Source organism: Semicossyphus pulcher, unplaced genomic scaffold (assembly GCF_022749685.1).
Source record: "Semicossyphus pulcher isolate SPU_LCO1_2020_fin unplaced genomic scaffold, fSemPul1.0.p SCAF_6, whole genome shotgun sequence".
Lineage (NCBI taxonomy): Eukaryota > Metazoa > Chordata > Actinopteri > Labriformes > Labridae > Semicossyphus > Semicossyphus pulcher.
In genome coordinates, this window is record NW_027211737.1 from 18,531,663 (window position 1) to 18,555,780 (window position 24,118).

The following is a 24,118-nucleotide window of genomic DNA, read 5'->3' on the forward strand; positions in this document are numbered from 1 at the left end:
GTGTTGGTGATATCATTAAAATATACATGAATTCTTTTTTATTACTATCCCATGGTTTAAATTAATCCAGCTACCTTAGATATCTCCAGACTATATTCAGTTTCCAGTAAAGGGGATGTAGCCATCTAAAAGAATAATGGTTAAAATCAGCTGTTTATCATTTCTCAGGCTGTTTCCATTTATTTGTATTTTGTCTCTAACCCTGTCCTCCTGTTTCTGAAGCTTAACTTCTTCTTATTTGGCGTTTTCCCACCAGTTTGATTGGCTGTCTTCTATATCACTCACTCCTCACTATATAGTTCACTTGGAGTTCGTCATTTTGCAGTGTGAAATATTACACCCTATATTGTGCAGTCACAGTATCCCTAAAAGGCATTCCTTAAAAGTGATGTACAACCACTGGTCACGTACCCAGCACAATAAAGCATCCTGCATTGCACTGGAATATAAAAAGATAATGGTGTAGAGAAAATTATGAGAGTAGTGTCCGGAAGTGTTATTTTATTTTACAGTTGAGTTCACTATCTAGTCCTCTTTATTTTACTTCCTTTATTGTGAGTAGGGAGTCATGTCTGAGTCAATGATTTCAGACACAAGCATTGTCTGCTCCATCCAGACAAGGGTTTGGCCCAGACGATTCTTTTGATGAACTGTTTCATTTGATTTCAACCCTCCTGTGCACTGAAGATTACTGGGAAAAAAAGATAATAAAGTTGAGATGCTGCTCTATCTTTAGCACAGATTAGGCTGAGAGAACACAAGACAGTGTCCTCTAAGCTTTGGCTGAGGAACTTGTTACCTGCATGGCCCACATACTTCCTGAGTACCTCTGCATCCCAGTCTGCTTGCTTTGGCATATTAGCCTCCATTTTGAATCTTGGCCGACTAGCATCCTGTCTGCACCTCACCCTGCTAGCACATTCAGCCCGCTTTCCAGTCTGCTGGCAACTTGCCTTCACTTCTGCCAGTTCTCCAGTCTGATAAACTGCAGCCTTTTTCTTCTAAGCCAGCTAGTGTGCTATTCTACTAGCCCACTACTCAGTTGTCCTGTTCCTGTTGTCCCTGAGTCTTCAGTAACATGTGTGCGGAGCCTCCCTGACATCCAGCAGTCTCCTTAGAAGGGGACTTACTTGGCCATTTTAAGGGGTCCCTTGGAGGCCATAGAAGGAGACATGGTCATCATGACTCCAAAGCTCATCTGCAATCTAATCTGCTCATCACCCCAGAGTCTCGGCTGCCCAGTACCACTGGCCCTGTCTGGTTCCTGTCTGGTTGGCTGTCTGGCCATCACCTGGTCCTGGTTACCAATTGTGGTCCAGATGAAACCTGATCCTCGTCTCTACTCAACGTTCTGGTTAACAAATTTTCCTGGTTGCCGGTTGGATGTCTGGCCAACAATTCTTCCTGCAGAGCTGCAGCAGTCATCCTTTCTTGCTAAGCTTGAGCAAATCCCCATGGTTAGCTCTTGCAATGCCCTGTTCCTGACATGCAGCAGCTCTCGAGCTGCAGAAGTCACCTGTTGTGGTATTTAGCAGTTTCCTGTTTTTCTGGCTCAAGGAGCTCACTTGCCAGTATCCAACCCGCTGGCCTCTGGTCCTGCTTTCCAGCCCCTGGGTTCCTGCTCAGCACTCCAATGTTCCAGTGGCCTCTCCTGCACTCCGTGTCCTGGTGTACTTAATCAGCTCTCCAGGGGGTTCCTGATGCCTGCCTTGCCCTATGGCTGGATCATCTGTTGTCTTGGCATACCTCAGAAAGCACTGGCTTTTGTAGTCAGCCTTCAAGTGGGATCGGTCTACTTTGCAGACCTTCAGTGGGGATCTGCTGTCCTTGCTGCCATCAGAGTGGTCCCACCAACATTACTGGTTTCTGGAATTGTCCTGACAACATCGCAGGTCTTCAGGTCATCTTGCAGAGCTGCTCTGTCCTTTTACCCTGTCTTCTGGTAGCATTCCAGACCTGCTCATCCATCTGCCCTGTGCCCATGCTGTTTGTCTGTGGGCTCCTGTCCCACGCATATCCTGTTCTTCTTGCCTTCTGAATTTTTTTATGTGTGTGCCGTAAATTTGTTCAACAAAATTGTACAGCTTTTCTGGTTTTAATGATTGCTTTCCTTATTAACTGTAAGTCTTGTGTTTTTTCCTTTGGTAAAAAATAATTTGTTGTGTTATACTGACCATCCCAATGTATCAAATAACAATGTGACAGGAAAGGGGTGGCTGGATAGTTATTTTCCACTCTGTCGAGGATCCAGGCAGGCCGAGCTAATACTAAAAGGTGAAGTAAAAACACCACAGACCACCTCATCACTTGACACGGGACGTCCTGCAATGATGCGTCTAGGCAACTTCTTCTAGCCAATCAGCACAGCATCCTGATGCATTCGGTGTTTATGCTAAGCTAAACAATATTTACTGCTGAACAAAAAAAAAAGTCTTATTTCTGCTACTATATGTAACTTTATCAAGCAATTTACACCCTTTTACACTTTTTAGTGTTGTAAAGAAAGTAGAAAAAAATGTATCAAATAAGTCTTCTATTATATTTCTGACATGTCAAAGCTTCTCTCAGGAGTGAAGAACTTTTGGCTTCTAGTTTTCATGTCAATATTTTGTTGCTCATGCAAGTTCTTCTCATGTTTTATCACTGGGCTGTAAACACCAGTGAAACCTGCAGCAGGAGTCACCGGGTCACGGCAGGGGAGGGCTCCAGCTGTGAATCTTTGGTACAAGTTTCACTTCCTGCCCTCCATCCTGACAGCAGGAGAGACTCTCTAAATCTTCCTTCGACAGAACGTCTCCTCTCAGGCCTCGGCTTCCACCAGGCCTGCCCTGACATCCCCCGCATGCTGCAGCTGTGACCTCAGAGCTCTTTCTGCACCGCATGGTGGGAGGAGGTTACGCCGAGCGGAGAGCATGGCATGCTGGGTTGTTCTCTGTAATGTAGGGTATTTTTGTACATTCACTATTGATACTCTCAGCCCCTGCATTTTTCAAGAATGTTACTGATATATTTTTCAAATGTTGAAGCAAATTCAAGTTTAATTTTTGGACATTTTGTTTAAGTAGCTCACATGTTGTTGTTGAGTGATATGTCCATTGATATTAAAAATTGATTTGTAAGAAAAGAATGCTTAACATTTGTGTACATTTATTGAAATAGTCGTTATAAATCAGTCTCCTCTATTATCTATCTATCTCCTAAAGATAGTTTAGTGTGCGACCAGCAGAAACCTGTCAGCCCGTCTTTTTACGAGCATCTTGAGCTGATGACCTCTGCTGCTAGATTTACTGTGGTGAGGTAAAAACAAGCTCCTCTTATTCCCGCTGATGACCAGAGGGCAGAACACACTCTTCTCTGGTGGTTGGGGTCATAACCTATGAATTTTTAAAGTTCATACATGAAAGGGCGCAGAAAAATAGATAATTCATCAAAAGGATTGTTTTAAGGTTCTGCATGGAGAACAAAGGGCGCTGTAAATCATTACTAATCAGACACCAGAAAGCAAATTAAATCGGCGGAGGAATCAATGGTCTTGGATCAATAGGTGTAAAGGACAGCTGATTTGGCTCCAGAGAGCTGTGGAATTCCAGAGGCCATGCAGTCGGCCTCGGATCTGTTTCCACTTTATAGCCACAGCTGTCAGAGCTCATTCCCGTCAAGATGGACCACCGTTTCTGAAGGTAGCTCAGCTGGGCTTAACTAAAACAAAACCTTAGAGGGCAGAGCAATATAGGGCTGAGAGCAGTCTGATGGAATCTGACTGGATAGACAGAAGATTAAGGTGAGATTCCCCTCTGTCTGTCTCTGCCTCTCTTCTCTGCTCTTCCTCTGGAAGTCGATAGATCTGCGGTCTGCAGATGTGCAACAGATGGCTTCAAGTTCACTGACGGCTCATTTCCACATCTTTAAGGTCGCAGACAACGGCTTTACCAACTGCAAGTACAAACATCCATCACCACGTATGACCCCGGAGTGGCAGTAAAGCATAATTTAGACAGATTGGTATGTTATTTTGGCCACACTAAGTATAACATTATGATTAAATTAATGATTCATCCCTCCTCTCATCCATCCATCCATCCTCCCATCTGTTTTGGATTTTAAATTTGTAGCTATGCTAGCAGCTTGGCTCTATGGATGACAAAGTCGTCCTGTCAGTTGGCTGGTCAGTCCACTAGTTTGGTTTTAAAGTGAAACACTTCATCAACAATAGGATGAATTGCTTTTAAATGTATGATCCCCAAATAATGAAATCTATTGACAGTTGTAACCCCTTTATTAATCATGACTGATATAATCATGTGAATAAATGTTTGTTAAGTCACTATCTATCACTGAATGAGGTAACACAGTGGTGATTGAGCCTATGGCCCACTGATGAAAGCCTTTGCATTTGCACTATTACAGACTGGGTGTCTGTGGAGACATTTGCAGGACAAATCAGAAGCGGCGCCCAGTTAGTGATGCGTTTCCATCACCCAGCAGTGGTTGGTCTGCCAGAGAGGGTAGGTGGAGCTAAGCAGCTGCATTTACGGTCTCTGTGAGTAAACAGTAATCTACTAAGGCTGAACAAAGAAAAGATCGATGACTACAGATACAACTTCAAAAATAAGTGAAAATCCAAAGAAAAAGAAACAAATTTCGACGCTCAGATGAAGGCAAACAGTCTAAAAAGGGAAGTGACCGTCAGCGAGGAAAATCAAGCGTTACAACCGTAACAAAGGGATCCAACGGTGGACGTCATTAGGGTGCACCCAAGAGAACAAAAAAGAAATGTTTGAGATTGCTAGTTTAAGTCCCGTAGAGCTATTAACACATTTTTTGGGAGTTAAAAACAGAAATATGGATGGGTTGCCATGCAATTTAGTATCGATACCTCTGTTCCCCAGAGGAGTAATCTCTGAATTTGATAACCACCTGACTTTTTATCTCACACCATCTTAAGGTCATTATTTAATTTGTCCAAAGAATCTTGGTTTATGACTAAATACTTGCAAAAAGAGTCTAATCACTACTACTTTGTAGGCCTAATCAGTTCTGTCATGATTTTGTAAATATTAGCATGCTAACAAGCAAAACTAAGATGGTGACAGTGTGGCATTATAGCTGCTTAACATCAGTATGTTAGCATTGTAATTAGCATGCTGCTGATAGCATTTAACTCCAAGCATTGCTGTGTTTAGCCCATAGACTGTATAAAAAGATGGACAACATGACAGCTCCCTAAAAGTGAAGCGTAAACATTTGGAGTGCCCCCTGCTGACTGGCTGCAGTATAGGTCATAAAGCCCGCCTCCTCCATGTTAACAGATGGGACATGAGTCAAACTATAAAATCAAAATACACAACAAATACATTTTTCTCAAACATGGTTTCTGTCATTATAGTTAGTTCTTATGATTCATGAGTTCATTTTTCTGACAAGTTTATTTTTTATTAGTTATTTGATGCTGTAAAAAGGATGATTGACAGCTCTGTTGACAAATACGGCTCCTGCAGCCGATCTGTTCCAGATTAGCAGAGTAGAGGAGGAACGGCGAGAGGAGACGTAACTAAAACAATTATTACAGTCATTGAAGTTTCCATATCTGTGAATGTTTGCTTCAGACCAACACAAGAAGCTGTTAAACACGCCGGCTTGAGGGATCTTTGCTGTTTTTTTTTCGGTAAGTTAAGTGTGTGTTTTGGTTAGCGGAAGTGGCTACGGCGGTTCCACTCGCCGATCTCTACTGCGCAGCTCTGGCTCCAAATGGCAGAGGGATCATTAAAGAGCAGAGTCAGGTGTGTGAGCCTGATTGCTCTTGATTGAGAGCAGGTGGTGGGAGCTTATATATACCCTTTGAGTCCAGCACCCAGTGCTGACTCATTGTCTCACCTCCAGAGATAGTGAGAGCATCTCTCTGTGTCTTCCTGCGTTTTCAGTGTGCTTGTAGAAATCAAAATAGCAAACTTTTTGTTGGGCTTATTGTCTCAAAAGCCTTTTCTGTTCCCCCTTCAAATCCCTTGGCCCATTTTGGTTTCACAAAGTTTTTTCCAGGGTCTCCCTGAGAGTTTACTTTTGGTTCAGCTGCTTGGCTGTGGTGGTTTAGTTTGCCTTACCCTGACTTTGATTTTGGTTAAAGGAGCCTGCTTTTTGCTCAATATTATTAGTCCTTTCCCACTCCCTTTTAATCGCTTGCGATTTTCAGTGGCTATTCCTTCGGGATAACTTTTAGAACCCCTTCCGCATTTGTGTCCCACTCCCCCGAACCCTGACACCAGGGCTGATTTAAAACCGTAGACGGCGTGTTTGAGCCATTTCCAACCCATGAAATGTCGATTTTTATAAATTTGGTAAGAACTGTCAATATTAACACCAGCAGTGGGGGCGCTGTTTAGCTCAGTCGGTAGAGTAGGCGCCCCATGTACAGAGGCCACAGTCCTCGTCGCACTGATCACAGGCTCGACTCCCGGTCTGCCGATCATTTGTGCATGTCATCCCCCACTCTCTACTCCCAACATTTCCTGTCTATCTTCAGCTGTCCTATAAAAATAAAGCCAAAAGGCCAAAAAAATAATCTTTAAAAAAAAAATATTAACACCAGCATTGATGTGTTTCATCACAGTACAGCAATATAATTTAGATTACAGCTCAAAAAACATGTTTAAGTTTGCAGTTACTCTTACAGAATATCAGGGTCTAAACAGCCCACAGGTCCTGGGTCAGGTTAAACCAGTAGTGCATCTGTGTTATACTGATACCCTGGGTCAAAGGTCAAAGTTTAATCAAGTTTTTTTAAAGGAAAAAACAAAAAAGCGGTGAGCATAACAATGAATTTAGAAACAGTGGTTTATTTACTTAAGAAGGTCTGATAGTGTAAACAGGTTAAAAAGGTAACACGTTCTAAACAAGGAGCTCAGGTAAGTTCATCACTTTATAATGCACCTGAGAGACACTGGTGAGGGATTCACACGGATTTACACGTGACTTTCATACAACTTTACATTCTCAACAACAACAGACGAACAACATAACATAAATTTGTGTTTGTTTATTTATTTATTTATTTAATGCTAATTATTTATTTTGAGCATGTCAGCAGCAGCTAACGCTCTCTAAGACATCGAGACAGGTGAGGAGTTCTGTCTCTGTAGGTCTTCTGTGGTCTTCAGGAGGGTTGACTTCTCCTTGTTCCACTTGACTTCTTGTTTCTCAAGCTCTTTCTCAGCCTCCTTCAGAGCAGAGGTGAGCTTCTTGTTCTTATGTCTCTCATATTGTACTTTAGTGAGACAGGAGGCTTTTGTTTTCTCCATCTCCTCCTGGTGATGGCTTCTCTCCTGCTGCTGCTGAGTCTCCAGCAGATTCTTTGCCTCTTTAAGTGTTGATATGTTCTCCTTGTTTTTCTGCTGAGCTTGATGGGAGAGCTTGGATCTCTCCACAGCCTTTTTAGCATCCCCTCTTAGTTGTAGCAATGCTTCCTTCATCTTGCTCAGTCCCTGCTTCAGCTTCTGAGCTTCAGCCCGCTCAAAGTGAAGATCACTCTCCATTTTTTTTTCTTTTGAGCGAGCCTCCACCTCTGCTGTTTCCTTTTCAGCGAGCAGCTCCTTTAGGCGATGATCCATTGTGTCTTTTTCCTTCTCAGCCATCCCTCTTAGCTGTTTAATACGGAAGACCTCTATCTTCATTGTCTCCATATTCTTCTGAAGGGCCTCATTCTCGTTCTTCATTTTCTCCAGTTGCACTTGGAGGTCTTGTTTCTGATAGTGCTCCAGCTCCAGATCAGTGTTGGCTTTTCTTAGGCTGGCCCTGACCTTCTTCAGCTCAGATTTGAGCCTGTCCTCTTCTTTTGGAGCAGAGAGCACCTTATCCAGCTGCCCTTGGAGGTGCTGGTTTTTATAAAACTCCATCTCCAGATCTATGCAGCCTGGCCCTGACCTTCTTCAGCTCAGATAGGAGAGGTTCCTCTTCCCTCTGAGCAGAGTGTTTGGGCGGAACCTGTTGCAGCTGGGATTTCAGGCTAGCGATCTCTCTCTGCAGCTCCTCTCTCTCACAGCTCCACTGCTTGTTGTCTTGCTGCTCTTGGAGCTGATCCAGGAGATTGGCCAGGGTAGAGTCCTCTTGGATGTCCAAGAGGACTCTACCCTGGGTTGTGCTCTGGTGGATCCTGGCCTCGTTGTCCTTAAGCTCGCTCCTCGCTAGAGCTTCGAGGGAGCTTAGGTAGAAATTGAAAGACGGTTTTACTTCTACGTAGTTGATTTCCATTTTTGGAGTTGTTTGTCTTTTGGAACACTTTGATGAACTCCTGGACCCAGCCAAAACGTCCTCTGTAGGGAGGCAGAGTCTGAAGTTCCAGGGGAAGCCTTATCTATATCCGTGGCAGAGGTCGCTGAGGTAGTCAAGAAGCTCCTCAGTGGCAAGGCGCCAGGTGTAGATGAGATTCGCCCTGAGATGCTAAAGGCTCTGGACATTGTTGGACGGTCGTGGCTGGCACGTCTCTTCAATGTCGTGTGGAGGTCTGGGACAGTACCTTTGGAATGGAAGAGCAGGTTGGTGGTTCCCATTTTTAAAAAGGGGGACCGGAGGGTGTGTCCCAACTATCGGGGTATAACACTACTCAGCCTCCCGGGTAAAGTTTATTCCAGGGTGCTTGAAAGGAGGCTCCCGCCGATTGTGGAACCTCGGACACAGGAGGAACAATGCGGATTCCGACAAATGTCGTCACCAGTGCGAGATGCCTCGGGGGCTATTTTGGCTTCAATTTCGTACAATGAGAGCAGATGGAGACGCGTTGTCCATGCAGTCACAGGTTTCGCCTAAAAGAGCGGATAACATCGCTTTACAGATTTTTACAGCTTATATAATTTACTTATTTTCACTTAACTATATGTATCTGTAGTGTTCATACAAACTCTATATAGGGTTTTTTTAAAGTAAAGTAAAGAAACATTAATATTTTTTATTTTCGGTCTTTAAACTAATAACAGTAAAATAAAAATATGATGTATATGATGAAGGTATACATAATTACAAAACTTAACGGACATATTTTAAATTAAATCTTTATTGCATTAGGTGAAACATATTAAGCGCACTATATGAAAGATCTGAACTAGAGGACATGCATGTTTACTGCACAGCTCACACAGTGCCTCGCTCTCTGTATGTTTCATGAGGAATATAGTTGTGAATTCCACCAATGTTTCACCTTGTTAGGAGCTTACAATTATAGCACAGACCCCTGAGGCAAAGCTAATCTCAAAGTGAAGGGAAATCTTCTATCATATCAAGTGAAATTACTGTGAGCTTTTCTCAGCCTTTTCCGATAAGATACCGATCAGCCAAATAGATTGGCTTTTCCATTATCTGCCGGGAGATCTTGGAAGGCATTGGGTAGATAATTTGCTAATGTTTCCTGTGACCTCCCCAGATTTAAATTATGTCTTTGGCTACATGTCAACTCAATCCTTCTGTTTACCAGGGAGCAGGCACTCAAAGAGCCATTAATATTCACTGCGACATAACTGTCTTTTCACATATTTCTCTGCAGCATTCACAGACTCAAAGGAGAGTGGTCTCCATGCTTCTTGAAGGGTATGGATTGAGCTGGCTGAGTGCTTTACAGACCTTGTGGGTGTTCGGCAAAGAAACGATAGAGGCAGAGAGTAAGGAGAAGCAGGAAGAGTATAGAATATGGGAACAGGGGAATAATAATATAATTTAGAAGGCGGAAAATCACCTTTAGCTGCCTCAGATGCTGCAGAAAACTAGGCTACTGAAGTCCAATCCATATTTCAGTGAACAACAGAAACCAGCTCTCATGTTCCTGCATTTTGAAGTAAGGTTCAATTATGCTAGGTTTAATTAACTAAATGTAATGAGCTGCTTTGATGTGGGAATTTACAGAAATGAACGTGCTGAAATCATTTTAATAATAGAGTTGTCTTTTCTCATTAAAGCAGTTGCTTAATTCATGTTTTTAATCATAAATATACAACAGCGCTCCATAAACAAGAGAGGTTAGCTGCTTTAATGTTGCTCACAAACACTATTTAAACATGTACACATAAAGACCTAGGGTTGATACGTTTAGTCATGTTTATGTGCTGCACTCCCCCGCTTCGATGAAATGTGGTCACTATAATTTACACTACATGGACACTTTGAGTCGCATCAGTTATATGTGTTATTAGAGTAGGGTTAATTGCTATTGCTGTGAATTGCGAATAATGTTGCAGCAGCTCAGCCCAGCTGGGAGTGAATATACCGCGGGTAGAGCACGTTCTCTGCTCCTGCATTGACACACACTTTACCTCTAAACAAATCAACCTTGATTATAACAAGGCCTTTCCCGGAGGAAACATCAGCGAGTCAGTCTGATCCTTCAAAGAGGACTTCAATTCCCATCGGCCACAGAAGGAAAAGGGAAAGCAGGTATCGTTCTCTGAGCACATATTGTGCTGCGCTGTTACAAAACTGATCAAAAATGAACATGTAATAACTGAATGGCAGCTCACATTCAGCTGACATGTTGCACACAGCGAGGACAAGAAGAGAAATGAGGGCAGCTGCCATTTCATCCTGCAATCATATATTTTAAAACCATGCTCAAATTTTCATTTAGCCCGGTGCCTCCCCCTCCTTCTAGACTTATTAAATCAGCTGGAAGCAGTGCGGCTCTGTCACACACAGTATTAGAACGCCATCCCCCCTCCTATTACCAGGTGCAGCCCTGTGATTTAAAGCTTTGATTCTGTTCAAATGACAACAAAGGTGAGCCCAGAGCTGACGCTCCTAATTCATCATTCCCTGCTTGATAAGAGCGGGATTAATGCTTTTAATGCGACGGTCGCAGGCAATCATCCATTTTAAAGCCGGCTCCCTGGAGGATGCAGCTAAAAGGGGAAAACACCTGAAACACAGGGTGGGGAGAGAGCTCATCACAGGGATAGGCTGAGCTCTACAGGGCCTCTTTATAGAGCCGGAGATGGTGCAGGCCTCCGTGTTGCTACCAGAAGCCTGCCCTGTGGCCTTGGCCTGCGTCCCAGGAGCAGATGGTTGCAGGACCCGAGGTAAAGTTTGACCTAAATGCCGAAATTCAAAATTCAGAAAGCACCAGAATTGCCCTCCTCAAAATCCACCCACATATCCGCTCCCCTGCCAGGACCACCGCAGGGGTCGAGGATTGAGATAGAGTCCTTTCACCATTTGGGATCTGTGTGCAAAATACCACCATATTTAGGACACATTTTCCAGCCTTAATAGCTCATTATGTATTCACTGCATGCTTAATTTAACACCTGCTGACTCCCTCACCCCTGCTCTATACCCCCTAACTTGCACAAACGCATGGGAGTTGGAATGAAAATGATCCATTATCCACATGTGTCTGTGCAGAGAGAGCTCCATCGCAGCTGTTGGTTTCTGTAGCTGCGATCGCTCCTGTAATACGCTCTGAACAGTCTCCAAACCAAACCACTCATGATGAGGAGGCAACGGTTGATCCTGACAGAAATAGAAGAGGTGAAACCTGCCGCTATCTCTCACCTGCAATCCTCTTCTTCCACTGTTTAACCATGTGCAAACCAAACTGCAGTCAGAGTCTGCAACTACCAACAGAATCTGTCATTTATATAGGAAGAGGAGATGCCTTTAGGGAACTACTCTGTCTGCTAAAGACAAGAATATTATAAGAATAATTTGGACCTGGTCTCCCTGTCTCAGATGTTGTGTTTAACCCTTTAACCTGAGCCTGATAAAGGTAGGGGCAGAAGGAGGGAAAGGACCAGACTTGTTTATTTATTTTTAATGTATATTGTTTTACATTATAAGTCAGCTTGTTCTATGCTAACAATTAGTAAAGAAAAATATGTTGTTTTGTGGTTTATTCATTCACAAAAATTGAAATCCAAGTGCGGACCTGCTCAGCACTTGATCCTGATGAATATGGAATATAAGGATTTCTGCTCTGAGACCAGCCAAAATGCAAAAAAAACAGCAGTAAGGCTGAATACATTTGAATAAATGTATTGAATACATTTGGTTTCCATACTCTGAATCTTAAAACTGAGCTCAATTCAAATGAAATGTTGCCGACTTACAGCGATTAAACCTTGATTTACTACCAGGGGCTCCCAACCACCAGGGACTGGTACTGGGTCTTGGGTAGTTTAGTACCGGGCCGTGTCTGTGACATGTTCCTAACATACACCGAGTACACGGGTGACAGTGGGTGCCTGCACCTGATGGTTCTCATGTGGGGTTACCTGCGTGCACTGTTGGCGGAGTTTTATAGATGTTTCTCAAAGGACCCAATCATCAGGAACGAGTGGATATGCTTTTATTGCTAAATCTCTCACACGAGTAGGACCGAGAGAAAAAAAAACAATGAGGACTCAAGACTTTATTCAACCCCTCTACCTGTCCGTCAGACATTTTATAGCTACTGTCTGATCCATGTAGTCAAAAAGGTTGGGAACCACTGCCATAGACAACAGGTATGAATCCCATCTGTCCCACCAAAGCCTTATGTCTTGTTATTTGTCTGTATATCAGCCCAGCCTAAAATGATATGATGAGAATGACTCATAAATACCATCATTATCTTAATATTATATCCAAACAGGGTCATATCAGCTGATGTGACCCTCAGCAACCTGCAGACAGCAGAGCTCAGGTGTCTGTTCGACTCGACACTTTGGACATCATGCGTGAGCTACTCATCCTTTCAGTCGATGCCGTTTGAGAGATAAACTTTGCTGAACCCTCTGACGTCTCTCAGGTTGCAAGAAGTGTATGTACGGTTGCCTGATCATCTTAAAGACAGATAAGAGGAGTCAGGATGAGTCACAGATTTTATACAGTCTTGTGTGTAATTGGGCTGTTAGGAAAGAGCGACCTTAGATAACTGTGATAGTTAATGTTCATTTTTACTGCTCACTTGTACTTGGACGGGCCAGACAGTCTGTACTTTTGAGAGATGATCAAAAATGTAAACCTGGAATGGAGCGCCTGTGATCACTTTATTAACATATACAGAGAGTATTTTAAATCATACCTATCTTAGGAGCAAACATTTGAAAGCAGCAGCATGTTGGTGTGTGTATGAGTATTAAGAATTAAGTCTAAGAACAACCTACATAATGACTGTGCTCCTAATCTGGGCTCCAGGCCAGAGGAAGGTGCTGCAGGCCGGAACTCTATGAGCTGTGATGTTTCATTATTATCCCCCTTTAGCTACATCGACAACACAGTAGGCTGCTTTAATTACTCTCCATCAGTAGGGGAGTCAAAGCCACTTCAGAGACACACTCTAATCCCCCCTCCCTTCTTTTTCTCTGCAGGGCACTCATTGTCTCCTAAATATCATTTCCCTGAGCTCTATGCACACTATTGGATTAAAATGTGGAAGTTTTGCTGAAGGGGGTGTGGGGGTGGGGATGGGATGGGAAGGGGAGGGGGGGGGAGGGTGGCATTTGGGTATTTGAGCTTAGCCCGAGGACCAGGCTGTCTCTGGTAACAGTGTTTTAGTTGCATCTGCTCTGCAGCCCACAGAGACGACGCTGAACTTGCGTCGCTGTTCCTCATTTAGCCCCACAGACACAGATTACGGCCTTTTGTGCACAAACAATCTTCATTATTAAGCTCCTCACATTTTAACCTCAGCGCTGTTGCAGTAGTTTCAATTTTTAGCAAATAAAGATGACTGTATTCTCCAGTATGATCCATACCATATATACATTATATTTATGCACTTATATAACTACACTGATAAACTGTATATTGTAAATACGTCTGAAAAGGAATGAGGCGGCGCTGTGGCAAGAAAAGTCAGAGCAGAGTGATTTAAGAAAGAAAGCCTGAATATGTCTGTTTTTGTTCACTAAAAGTGGTGATGCAGGCTGGTTGAAAAGGTCAGACATACTGTGAGTATAAATACATTATAGACTATCTCAATATCCAGTCAACCTCCATCTAACAGCTGAGCTATTACAGCTAGGTTCATGCTCATGTTTATACAGTTAGTACTCATTGTCTTCATGTGTAGTGTTTGTAGTAGTGTTGTATGACTGCGCTTTACTCCGCAGTTTGATACTTAAAGGTTTAATAAGTAGGATTATCTTAGAAAAACTATATATAGACTTTAACATAAAATCATCACTTATGGACCTCTATTCATGTGTGTTGGTGAATGTGTGTGAGCAGACCTTTGCAGTACCTCTGCATCTATTCTGTTGTTTTGCTTTGAACAAGACTTTTTCAGGAGGGGCGCTGTTGTGGTTCCCTGAGCCAATCACGGCGTATAGGTGAGTGTGGGAGTGGTTTAAATTAGCAACGGTAACCGGCGCTTTGCTTGCTAACGCATAGGTAACCGTGATGTGTGTTGGTGGGGTGGGTGTGTTCTCGCACGAGAGAGTGAGAGTAAGCTTCTGGTGATGAAGAGTGCAGGAGGAGGAGCCCAGTTTGAATGTGTTGTTGACAACATACAAGAAAAAATCCTACTTATTATACATTTAAATTAGTATTAAGACGCTTTTTTAAGCCCACAGGGGGCTTGTTTTGTCTGATACTCAAAGCATTACATTTTGGGCAGATTAACTGTCCATGGGGCGCTGCTTTGGCTCAGTGTACAGAAGCTACAGTCCTCGACGCACAGATCACAGGTTCGACTCCCGTTCTGCCGATCATTTGGTGCATGTCACCCCCACATTTCCTGTCTCTCTTCAGCTATCCTGTCAAAAAAAACGATCTTGAAAAAAGAATTAACTGTCCACTTTTTAATTTGTAGAAGCTGAGTCAGAGATGAGTTTTTTTTAGATCTGAATTGTGTGCTAACTGAAACACTTACAGTGTAGTAGATTCAGTAAACACAGAGGCACTGGGGCAGCACATTTTAGTTTAACTGCATCAGTCTGTGTGAGACTCCTTAAGAGCACAGAAGGTCACTGAATGGTTTGAAAACAGCCTGTAAAGTAAATGCTATGACCTCGACCAATACCTCAACATCTCCGAGAGATTTGTAATGTTGTAGAGAGCATCAGAACCGATGACATCACAGCACTCAATGAGGGAATAGCTGCTAAAAGAACGTCTGTGGGTGCTAAGAGACTAGCATACCTGCTATTGCCTTTAAGTGATATTCATGTGATGTAGAGAATGGTTACATTATAGTCAAGTTAATCATTTATATCTTTTTGACATTGAAGGAAGTAGCCTAGTAGCATTTTTTTTTCAAAAGCTTTCATGCAAACTAATGAAAAGAGAAAAAGCCATTTAGACTGATTTACAACTTCAGCAAACAAAGTGATTGTTCGGTGAGTGGAGATAATTGTCTGGTTAAGAAAAGTGTGTCTGTCTCAGGGTAACTTCAGGGATAACAAAAGAATCCACACTGCTCCAGCTGTGGTGACTGATTCACTCTGAAACAAGCACACACTCATGTCATTGTGATCCATTTAGTAGAAATAAAACGTCCTCTCGGTGAAATGACTTGCAGGGAGTGTCTCTCTGCAGAAGACGGGGATTTGAGTGTTGACTAAACCAGTTCAGAGGGGACAGCTCGCATTGTCTCCTTTTACTGCCCATGATAAAGCAGTATTAGAATTCCCACTTCCTGCTCCAGTATGCATGCCAAGGCTCTTTGTTAGGCGCAACGCGGAGCCTATTCATCTCAGAGCGCACAACAGAACACAGTAATAACACAGTCAGGAGTTTTGACTGATGTCAGTGAGGCGCAGGGCTGCTTCTGTAAGCAGGAACCGGAGCTGGTACACAGCCGGCCCCCCCCACCCCTCACCTTCTCCTCATTGCTGTGCTGACCACCCCGGGGCCCGCTGACCTCTGCGTGGCCCCACTCCAACTCCAACGCTGCTGGGTCTTTTACCGACTCACAAGACCCAACAATAACAGCCGGGCTGTTTAATGCCAAACCCAGGTTAACCCTCTGGCCTTCTGTGGCCCAAAGACGACCGGGGTGACGTTTGTTCTCAGCCGATGATGTGGAATCATATCGGTAGGACTCGTCGTGTGAAGCATCAGCAGATTCAGTTTTTCTTGGCAGTGTTGATTGAAAAATACAAACAAAGACATTACAGCTGCCCCATTTTCCTCCTAATATACTCTGCTGTGCATTGTACTCTTGTTTTGTTGCACAAATATGATGGCATGGCAGTGTGGCAGCAGATGTTGTGAGCATCAAACAATGCAGAATGGGTTAGGGGCTGTCATTACATGGGAACTAGGTCACCATTCAAGCCTACTCGCCTGCATTGACTGTTTCGAGTGACTATTGATTTTCTGACTAAAGCAATGACTTCATTAATATCACCATTAGTCTGCCATCTGACACAAATGGCTAGCTTGGCTGCCGGGCCAGACAATAATTCAAGTGGATATGAACCGGAGATTGGATGAATTAAACATACAACACATTTCGCAGCAAATGTGCATCACACATTGGAGAATTGGAAAAGGTTGTAGAGCTCCTTCGCTCGACCGCGCTGAAATGAAATGAGCAGAAACAACAAAGTCGACGCTCCCTCCGCCTCGGCACGCACCAGCATAAACAGACATTACCGGCAAACCCTCCTTTCATCGTTCAATTTAAACTTAATCTGTGAAAGATGAGAGAAAAATCAACAGATCGCTTTTCAGCAGGTTTTTCCAAACAAAAACAACAATGAAAGAAGGATTATTTTCACTTTAATCCGGGGGCACCAGCTTAGCTAAAACAAAAGCACGACCATGGGAACGCATGGAGGAATGAGGAGGCTCGCTGTACCCGGCAAACGCAGCTCTCCAGCAAACCACAAAAGCAGAACAATGACTGTGTGTGTTTCTGTGTGTGTGTGTGTGTGTGCAAGTGGAAGAGAGAAAGGGAAACAGGATTTGAGATCTATATTAAAACTGCAAATAGCTTTTAAAGATTAGTGACGGGCAGGAGGAGGTGACAGCAATGGGATATGTGAAAAGTGGATTGCCCCTCCCTGCTGTGACTATTTTGATAGCGGGAGCGTTGACAAGCATCGACTTGATTGTGAGAAGGCAACGTGCTCTGAAAAGCCTTGACAAGTTTCTTTGAGGCATGTACAGATCTTTTAGTGACTGAAAGGAACACAAATCAGGATTACGTATTACACAGCCACATTCAAACAGCTGGCATTAGCAGCGCTGAAGTGTCTGGCAAGATACTGTTCTTCAAGGATGTGCCTCCCTCTCTCCCTCTCTGTGCACTGTAATTACCCAGATCTGGGCTTTTAGAAAACCATTTCTTATGAAGCATGCAGCCATGACCAGAATACTCACATTCTGCACAACCCTGAATGTTTCGCTGACCATTCAGCGAGAAAAATCCTCTAAACGCAACTTGTTCTGGGTCTGTTTAATGCCCTGATTTTATATTTCGTTAATGAAGATATCTGAGTATTCAACCCCGCACGTGCAGCTTCCCATGTTGTGCGTGCACGAGAGTACGTGCTGTACCCTGCACTTGTTTAAACGGATCACCGTGGTCATCGCAGGCTGTGCCGTTGCTCTGTTTTCAGAGATGTGTCTCACTCTGCAGCATTTGTCAGGATTAGACAGGAGTAATCCCCAACCAAACTCCAGAGGATGTAATTTGGAGATATGTGCTGGAACCGAAAACTGTGTCGGCTTACTCCCACAAACCTCCATCTTTCGCCCCATCTGAGCCGTCTAACTCCTCTCTCCCAGCCCAAAGACATGTCCAATATTTTCAAATGGTAGAAAATGTAAAATATGTGGGGAAAAAAGGAAGGAGTGGAGCTGCCAAGTGCCCTTCAACTCACTTTCTCCTCTTGCTCCTGGACAAACCCTCCTCCAGGCAGGTGGGTGCTCATGATGTCAGGCCCCATCACCGATATCCGCTCTAATATCCCTCAACACTTGGCTGTCGCATCACCACCCACCATTAAGTCATCGCTTGCGCCCGACGTGGGGCCGATCTGTGTGTGCTCTGGCCCACTCCCAGCCCCTGTGCCTTTATCACACCCCAACCTCTCTGTGACAGACAGGACTGATCTCCCCTGCAGCAACCCTCCACCCTGCCAGTAAAAGGACAGCAGTGGAAAAAGCCCCCCAGGGCCCACTGAGGATGGACTCATGAATCAAACATGCGCCCGAAGCTCCCTTCTTATCACCGAGGTCAGCCCGGGCATTAATACGCCGTGGCTCCAGGGAGCTACCTACTGTGACCTCCCCCAGTTTCCCTGAACAGAAGGGCACAGTCCTCAGGAGCCGGTCCAGCCAGAGAGGGCCTCCCTCCACCACAGTCACTTCACATTATGTCCACACACTGAGGGAGGGGGCGACAGAGGAAGATAGAGATGAGAGGGAACCAAAGAGGTGCAGAAATGAAGCATGAAAGATCAAATAGACAAAGAAGGAGAGGGAAAGAAAAACAATATTCCTCTGTGGATGTCGGGCAGAGAGTAACACGTGGGGAAAATCGACTGTGTATACAGACCCTTTCAAACACCACCAATCTTCATTGGCCAGACGGGGTGTGATGTATGTGACTGTCTGCCAGCGTAAATTAGGCAGTCCAGCCCGCTGTGTGGTAAAGCATGACGGGGCCGGACAGTGCACTAACTCAGGCGGCCCGGTGCCACGCACACCAGCTTCTCTCTGCTTTGCCGTGCCATAAATCACCGGCCGGGGGAAATGAATCGCTGTCCGTCCGAGCTGGATGCACCAGCTGGCACCGCCATCACCTGACCAGCAGGAGCCCATGCCGACACTGGAGCGGCTGAAATCAAGAAAAATGAGGCATGGAGGCAGACGGAGCCATCGCCCTGCGCTCTCTCATTAGTCTCCTCTGGGCTTCCTCCACACTGAGCTCGTCTGAAGTGAAAGGGCACACAAAATATATTTCAGTGTGTCACCTGAGGGGAGGGGGGGAGAAAAGGGGAAAGGAATGATCACCCCTGGTCTCCTCACAGATCTATGTAGAAGCGATGGCAGACGGCATTAGAGCTCTGAGAGACAGCAGGAGGGAGAGCAGCTCGAGGGAGAAGTGGAGGCTGCGTGTGGGGGACAGCTTTGTGCTCGCTCTTATTTAATGGAGTTATTTTACTGAAAGTAATGACTCAACCCCATCGGGACTTCCACTCTGCATTCAGATGTAGTTATCGGAAAAACATGTTGATGAATAGATTTTCACTTTTCAATATTGCTGAGTTGCCGGTGGAGAGCCCACTTATATGCTGACCGCTGCGATTATGAGAAGCTGTGTGGGCGTCAGAACTGAGGCACTCATCAGGAAAATGGGTTGAAATTACATCAATAGAGGCACAGAGAGAGTTGGAGAGATCTAAAATAATATACACTTGATCCTCCACTATGGACATAGGGCTGCTGTTTACCTCTCATGTCCCCGATTATGGATTCAAAACACTTTTGGCTTCAGTCTCTACATCACGTGAGAGAAAGAAACAACTTTTCAGAGCGAGGGCGATCAAAGTCAGAGAGGGATACATTTACATTATGGAAATAGGCCAGTGCAAATGAACAGATGCAGGCGAGATTGACATTAAATTTGAGGCCTGTGGTACAACACTGGGCTGCTGTGAATGATTGGCAAGGCCAATTTCCTGTGAACCCCCACAGCAGTTTTAGCCTAATTTCATTGGTCCTGTGGAGCAGCGAGTCTATCACTGTCTCAGATAGCGAGGATTAGCTCCTCTTTCCTGCTCAGATGAATTTGCCTGTCATGGTGTGCTGATAAATGGCAGGAAGGCAGAGGAAATGTGCTGCGGGCTCATTGGAAGTGGCAAGGTGAAGGCCGGCCTGGCAGCCTGCCCCGGGCCCGAACCTCACCGTGGCTGTGACCCCCTCCACAGACGTCCAGGTGCATGCTCACATATCGGCAGCCGGCTCATCATTCTGCTGGTCAGTCGGTAATAGACCACAGCGTCACTCTGACATCTGTTTTGACAAGGAATCCGATTCTATCAACTTGTCTCAAGGTCCCCGGATACAGCAGATAGTGTCCACTGCTTCTCCTCCGTCCGTGTGAAAAGGGTACGTTTAAAGGTCAGGCGTAGTCTGAGCGCCTGCCTGCTCCTTAAGAGCAATACTTTTCATTTCATGCTGGATAACAATCTACAGAAATATGCTCGCTTCAATACAATATTCATAAAAACATAAAGAACAAACAGAATGGTCAAAGTGTAATTAAATCAGTTTTATGTATAGGTAACATTCCCATCATGCCTCTGTGCATGTGGCTCAACAAAAACAACAGCTCTCCACTTCCTGTCCTTTTCTCTGCAGCTGGAACTGTCGCCACCTCCAACCTCTAGCCTCCTCCGATTCTGCAGTAATCATGTAGCCATGCTAATGTTGCGCACTGAGAGCTTCACGTTGGCCTCTCCGGGACGTCTCTCCCAGCTGCCTGAGCCCTCCAGTTGACCACCCAGGGGAGGAAGAGGAGGAGGAAGTCATTACTGCTATCACAGTCAGGCACAGTCCCTCCACTGCCAGACAGGCCCTCCAACTCATAAAGTCCTTGACGACTTCACTAAAACATCCAATTTCAGTCGGACCCCATTTATAATGACGAATAGAAATCAATCACTCCAACCGCTGCACGCTCCTCCTGAATCAGTCGGCTTATTTGGCTGCCAAAAATGGCACACAGGAAAAAAAAAAGGAATCTCTTTCCCCCTAACGCTGGTATCCTATCCACATCTCCGGGATATTCATAATTCATCATCTTCGATTCCTGACATCTGCCACTGATTGTGCCGACGGGGTTGGCTGGAATTAGCCACTCCTGGGAGCGGTGTTAATGTGCTGGTGGGCCAGCACACGCACTCCGGCTGGGGAGGGGTGGAGGATTGGGGCCGGAGCGGCAGGAGCCTTTCACACTCCTAATGTGTAATTAGGAGCCATTTTGGAGCGCTGCCTTCCTCCACTGAAATTAGCTGCCTTTTATTAATCAGGCAGACCAGTTCAATGGCACGATGGGCATCCCTATAATCTAACACAAAATGTTGCTCTTAATTATAGACGGGGGCGGCGTAGAGAGGGGCTGCAGCTCCGGCATGATCCCCTGAGGTTTGACTTCTGAAATGCAGAATGCAGGCAAATTAAACATCTATTGAGCCAAACAGTCCGCACGCTGAGCTCCAAATAAGAGTTATATTTTGTCAATCATCCGTCCAACCTGAGCATTACAGCCATGCTTTACATAATGTGTATATACATTAAACCACAGCATGCAGAGCGCAGAGCTCTCACAGCTACAGTCCATGAATACATTTGCATTTGCAGAATGTCAGCTCCACTTGAATGAGAGATCATACATATTATGTGATTACAAGCACTGGTCCTCCTTTGGAGAGTTAAGTGCTGTGACCCTGACCGCGCTCATCAGTGCGAATGCCCTCATGACTACAGATGAGGACTAAATACTTCAGTGTTCATCTGCAGTGAGTTTTTTTTTCCTCTTCGTGCAACACATCTAATGGAAAAGATCACGAGTACATGAGAAGCAGAGCAGGCAGGGAAAGTAATCACTGGATCCCCGATATGGATGTAACGCATGATTGGTGAGGACAGGATGCTTTAAGAGCAAGTGTTGAATCATTTTCTGCTTCAGACACAAATCAGTAACAATCTCTCGAGCTGTTAGAGTGATTTGAATTCATTATCAGCAGCTTAATAATGGATACATTCAACTGCAAACACTTAGCAAGTAAATATACTGAGGAGAGCATTAAATATGACATTTACATAAAGTCCATTTTAAAGTTATCACATGAAACATTTACACATTGAAACATTTGAACAACAACTCGTCCTATCTCTAATCTCTCCAACAATGTTCACGTGTAAAGAAATCTTTTTAATCAAGGCAAAGGTGAGTTCCACTTGGTCGCCCGTCTTCTTACATCTTTGATATGCTTGTGACATATGAACCATCGAGGACCCTGAGGACATCTGTGGCTGGCCCAAGAGTTAGAGCAAAACATGGTGAAGCAGCACTTTGCTAACATGCAGCACAGACCTGGAATCATCTCCCACACGATGTTAGAGTAGCCTCCACTTTTAGTCTAAACTAAAAATGTTCCTTTTTTACACTGCCGACTCTCTAATGGCTGCAAACTGATTTTTAAACTCTTTTTTTTAACTATGCAACCTGCTTTTCTGCACTTTTGCTATCTTAGTGAATTAATTGAATAATTTAAACAAATTAAAATCTTTAACGCCTGCTCTTTATTATTGTAATTCAGTGTCTTTTACTTTGTTTTATTACACTGAAAAGCACTGTGAATCACCTCCGTGTATAAAAATGTGCTATATAAATAAAGCTGCCTTGCCTTTTGGATAAACACAGGAAACATTACTTGTTACTTATTATGCTGTTTAACATTCTAAGACATATATATATAATGTTACAATGTTGGGTGTTCAGACTAAACGTGGGTGAAGTTTCAAATCTGTAGGCAAAAGTATGTTGGAGTAACCCCCAGGCCTCTCAGCTCAGTCTGCAGGCTGCTGTGAACGCCAGGTTTCACACTGTTTTTTCTACACGCTGCACTTTGTGACGTCGGAGAGCTGGCCAATAAGAAGAAAGTTGGCCTGTAGGGGCGGGGTTTCTTAAAGGGACAGAGCTGACTGAGTGGTTTCAGGCAGAGGCTGTATGAGGGCCTGCACAGAGCACCAGTGTGAGAAATATTATCAGTTTCTTTAACTGTAAATGATGCTAAGCTACTCCACAGGTATCACAGAGTGAAATATGAAGCTTGAAATAAGCATAATACCCCACCTTTAAAATGAAATAACAAAATGTGTCAGGAATAAACAAACCTAAATGTTACCTGATTTGACTGCCTGAGCCATGTCAGAGAGAAATTTATCAGCAATGGTGGATTATCATAAAAATGTAAGACTTTTATTTTGTTGAAATTCTCTTTATATACTGACAGCAATAATTAAATCAAATGCTCTAACGAAAACAAATTAAATATCCAGTATGTGTAGCTCTTGGTCTGTAATAAGCCCACCCAATCACTTCATACCTGCCTGACATTAACTGTGCCCAAACACTCACTGAGAATTTTCCACAAGCAAAGTCTAGACTCCTTACTGCCCAAGTATGGCAGAGAAAGTGTTTGATATAGTTATCATGACAACGACGTACTGAATAGTCACACTGCTGGAGGTGTGATGTCAAGTAAGGCAAAATAAATCAAACTCCCCATGCTGCAGCTATTACGCTTGATACAAGAGGGGAACTTGCAAAGTTCTAATGCTCCATCATATCCACACAAAACGTCTGTCTGATACATAAGAAGTGTAGCCGTTCACCGGAGGACACAGTCAACTGACCGAAAACACGCAGCTACTGTCACAGATTGTGTCGCCAAGATGCTGGAGGCAGGCGTTCAGTAAAGCCAGGCCACTTTGAAGTGCGTGTATTCCCGTTATCAGCGGCACCTTGTCCCAGTGCTCGTGGCTTCCTTTAACGTGAAACATAAAGAGTGGGTTTACTGCAGAATGTATCCTTAAAGTGGCTACCCATCATTTCTTCAACATATCAATGTCACAGCAGTATTTTTGTACCTATTCACAATAATTGGAACGTACTACATCCTAGCATCCTCCACACTGATTAACATCCTCCTTCAGTTACACTCCTGTGTCTGCAGCATCAGAACTGTTCTTGTTTCCGTCCTCTCCTTCAGAGCAGTCACAGATTTGTTGGCTAATCAAAGAGTTGATTTATGTCTCTGTTCCTTAGAATTGCTCCCTTCACAGTATCATCCTCCTTTTAGTGAATGCAATCATGCAAAATGGCCACTTTGGTGTTTCTAGTGTTTAACAAAGCCAAATGCATATTTATGAATATTATAGAGGCAGCTATCACTGTAATCGCCCAGGAAAATGCATGAAATAAACATGACTAAATCCTCATAATGGATACTTGACGAAAGTTTCTGTGACGACTGATGACCCTAAGCGCTGATCATCACACAGAGAGGGCACATCACATATGTACAGCAGATGATGAAGACCCCTACTTGTCCCCTGATGGCACTGCATCAGGGCAGCACCATCACACACTGATGTCACCTCTCGCTGCAAGGCTGAGTCTGCTTAAGCATTCGACAAAGCG